This window comes from Suricata suricatta, chromosome 7, assembly GCF_006229205.1.
Source record: "Suricata suricatta isolate VVHF042 chromosome 7, meerkat_22Aug2017_6uvM2_HiC, whole genome shotgun sequence".
Classification (NCBI taxonomy): Eukaryota; Metazoa; Chordata; class Mammalia; order Carnivora; family Herpestidae; genus Suricata; species Suricata suricatta.
The window spans coordinates 74,610,507-74,614,878 of NC_043706.1; the positions used below are offsets into that span (position 1 = coordinate 74,610,507).

Below are 4,372 nucleotides of genomic sequence, written 5' to 3' on the forward strand. Positions count from 1 at the left end.
AGTGATAGTTCTAGTAGGTTCTTACACATTGGTTGGCATTAAAAACATGTTATTTCAGGGTGCCTGAGTGGCTCGGTTGGTTAAGTGTCCAACTTAGGCTCACGTCATGATATCATGGTTCATGGGTTGCAGCCCTGCGTCGGGTTCTGTGCTGACAGCTCAGAGCCTGGATCCTGCTTCAGATTCTATGTCTCCCTCTCTCTCTGCCCCTCCCCAACTTGTGCTCTGTCTCTCTCTGTCTCAGAAATAAACAAACTATAAAAAAATTTTAAATATGTTATTTTATCTCTATCCAAGTTAATTAAATGCTATTTGCTCAAACTACCCTGACCTCTAATAAATTAAATATATTCCTATTAAAAGTATTCAACAAAAAATATCTCTATCATTTGTATGAAATGAAATCTATATTATAATTGTAATTCCAAAGTTAAAATAAATAGAACATTTTCTAAATAGATTTTAATGGTCAGTTTTCTTTACTATCCACATCTTATTTCCAGCATAAGCGTCTACTTTGAAATTATCCTAATTTTAATCTTTGGTCATCAGTTCTCTTCATAAAGTGAAAACTAAAACTACATTCTTGAACCATGATGCCAATTTATTGTGGTCAGAACCTTTGTCACCAAATAACCGTCTTTAGCTGATAATTCCTATGACCATATCATGATTTTCACTTACCTAATCTGGCTATACAGACATATAAATACATACATCCACCATCTGATGCATAAGAAAAGAACACACAAAAAAATCTCTAATTGCTCTCTTCCCGTAAGCAGCCTGAGGTGATCTCTGAAAATGGTTCGCTATTCACTTGACCCGGAAAACCCGACAAAATCATGCAAATTAAGAGGTTCAAATCTTCGTGTTCACTTTAAGAACACCCATGGAACTGCCCAGGCCATCAACGGTATGCACATCCGAAAAGCCACCAAGTATCCTAAAGATGTCACTCTGCAGAAGCAGTGTGTGCCGTTCCGATGCTACAACGGTGGAGTTGGTAGGTGTGCCCAGGCCAAACAGTGGGGCTGGACATAGGGTCGGTGGCCCAAAAAGAGGGCTGAATTTTTACTGCACGTGCTTAAAAATGCAGAGAGTAATGCTGAACTTAAGGGTTTGGATGTAGATTCTCTGGTCATTGAGCACATCCAGGTGAACAAAGCCCCCAAGATGCGGTGTAGAACTTACAGGGCTCATGGTCGGATTAACCCATACGTGAGCTCTCCCTGCCACATTGAGATGATCCTCACTGAAAAAGAGCAGATTGTTCCTAAACCAGAAGAGGAAGTTGCACAGAAGAAAAATATCCCAGAAGAAACTGAAGAAACAAAAACTTATGGCCCAGGAGTAAATTCTTCATAAAATACATGCAAATAAAAGTAAAAACAGAATGCTAGTTGTCTTTATTATTAAACATATTTTAAGTATCCTCGTAAAAAAAATCTCTGATTATCTGATATTCCATTTTTTTAGCCACCACTCAGTCATTACAGCATAAGGAAAGCAGCATGGCATACAAGGTGAAACACAGACTTACACAGTTACAATTTATATCATGATTGCCATAACAGGTGTGTTCCTCCTAAGGAGGAGGAAAACTGCTGAGCCTGGGTGTCCCAGGCTTTCCTCGAGAAGTAATCCTGATGGTAGTAATACAGAATACATAGGGAACTGCCAAACATGTAAGGAGGGATCATGAACAAATGGAAGGCTCAGAGGCCAGATGCATGATAGCTTCAGAAAAAACACACGTCATCTAGTACTGGGGCTTCAGGAAGTGTGAAGGACAATAAGATTGTGTAAGATTTATTAGGTGTGTAAGATTTATTAGGTGGAGGCAAAGCCGAGAGGAAAGAAGGAGGCCAAGTTCAAGAACACAGGGAAGCCTTTGTTGGGGTCTGCAGCTCCAGGGCGAGGTTCTGTGACTAGTATGAGGGGAGACAGGGAAGTCGCACCTAGTACTCGAGAGCAAGGTTTTTTATGGGGAAAGAGTTCCAGGTTTGATCTTGGGTGGGCCGCCTGCCAAGCATGGGCGTCCTTGGACTGTGGCGGGGTGGGATTGATTGTTTCTTTTATCGGGTGAGGGGAGGCTGGAGCTCCATGATTGGCTGTTTATCAAACAGTGCGGGACATTCCAGGTCTGTGGGTGCGGCTTGTTGGTGCATGGAGCTCTCCCCCGGAGCTGCTCGGTGGCCATCTCAAAGTAACTCTTACAAGGTGAACAGGGGCTGGACCGCACACAGCCTCAAAAGCATTCTCAGAAGCTGTAATTTAATTCTGTGGGTAATAGAAACTACTGAAAGATTTTCTTAAAGGAGACTGGTCAGGAGCTCTTTGCTTTGTCCTATTAAGACATGATAGGAGATGCCAGGCTGGTTCAGTTGGTTAGGCATGGGACGGATTTGGGCCCCTGTCAGGCTCTGTGGTGGCAGCTCAGAACCTGGAGCCTGGTTTGGATTGTGTCTCCCTCTCTTTCTGCCCCTCCCCCACTCATGCTCATGCGCTCTCTCTCTCTCTCTCTCTCTCTCTCTCTCTCTCTCTCTCTCAAGAATAAACAAACACTAAGAAAAAATGATGAGTTAGAACGAATGGCATTAGCAACAACAAAGGAAAAAAAAAGAATTTATGTATTTATGTAGGGTATAAAATTAACAGATCTCAGTGTCTGATCAGATGCTCAAACTGAGGTGCGGCAGGGGTAAGGGAAGAAAGGAAGAGCATGACTCCCAGGTGGAACTTGCCTCTTCCATGAATTCTGACCTTTGTGTCCACTCCTCACAAAGGAGGGGTAAGGTTTCTTTTGGGACAAATATGCCGCAATCTAACATTATGACATTATGGGTTTGTCAGCATGAAGCCCAGTATGGGGCTTGATCTCATGAATCATGAGATGCTGACCTGAGCCAAAATCAAAAGTTGGACTCTTAACTGATTGAGACACCCAGGCGCCTAATCAAATATCTTTAAATACAGACTTGTCTGACAAGTTCAAAGCCTTATCATTTATCCATATTGTGTATAAAAGGAAACAATAATGTAAGTTTTTCTAACATAAATTTCTATAAAACTCAGTATCGACTATACTGTGCTTGCTTCACTCTTAATGAAAATCAAATGTGACTGCTTGATTATGATACTCTGGGCAATGGAACTGAATTTCACTTATACCAGCATCTAAAGGACCATGTAGTAATCAATAATGTATACAAAGTGCATGCCATGAAAGGTGAACCTTAATTTTCTCTCTCCGTCTACAAAAGACAAACAAGCAAACAACAAATCTCCAGGGAGCTTATAATGTTACAGGAAGTTTATTGGTTAATCCATATATTTGCAAAGCTAATGATTTTTTAAAGTTTTTACCAAAATTAATTTACTTCATCAAAATAGCAATATCCCCCTTCCTTTAAATTGTTTTCTTTCTACCAAGAAAATCCCTAATAATACCAATCAATAACCTTCATTCTTCCTGTGTCTGAGCTAATCCAAAATTTTGAGTTATATATCCTTTTAGGTCTCTAGGGTCTCAAAATCTATGATTTTTTTTATATAATAGTTGCTATGGTGAGCATATAAATTTTAATGCTTTTACCAAAGGTGCTTAATAGAAAAGCTATAAGCAGGAAGCATTGTATAATTGTAATGAAATAAACAAAAAACCTCACACTCCAGTAACAGTTAACTTGAACTTTTTTAATGCAGGAAATATTATTGTAAGTTTTAGTCTGTGGGTTATAGTGCTCCTAAAACAAACAAACAAACAAACAGAAAACTCAAAAGCCATTACCAAATGGTTCTCAAAGATTTCTTCCCCAATTCTATTCACATGTGCTACCAATTCATTTTTCTATAATATGTATTCATTCTAAAAATACACTGAATTCCTTCTATGAGCATAGCACATACATCTTTACTTAAGGTATACAGAAGTGAATACTACTGACAAGAAGATCCTCATAGAGATTAAAGCCTCCTGGTGTTGGAAACAAACAGTAAACTAGCAATATAAATAGAAATATAAATAGAAATAACAGGCGTAAGAGCAAAGATGTTAAATGGTGTGTCTGCTATCTTGTTCTCCTCACCACTGACCCTCAGCCCGAGCCTCAGCTTTTTTTTACATGCTGAGATAAAGATGCCCAAGTGAAGTAAGCCAGGCAGAGAAGGACAGAAACCATATGTTTGCACTCATAGGTCTAGCAGGAAAACAAGAGAGACCTAATGGAGAACCAGGGGGAACGGAGGAGGGAGAGAGAGTTGGGGAGAGAGAGGGATGCAGAACTTGAGAGACTATTGAAAGCTGAGAATGAACTGAGGGTTGGGGGGGAGGGGGGGGAAGACAGGTGGTGGTGATGGTGGAGGGCAC

The 4,372-nt window shown here is 40.3% G+C and overlaps 1 pseudogene; it reads left to right on the top strand.

Annotated features, from left to right (window-relative positions):
* The first annotated feature begins 787 nt into the window (after window positions 1-787).
* On the top strand, window positions 788-1,397 carry LOC115296257 (annotated as a pseudogene).
* The last annotated feature ends 2,975 nt before the right edge of the window (window positions 1,398-4,372 follow it).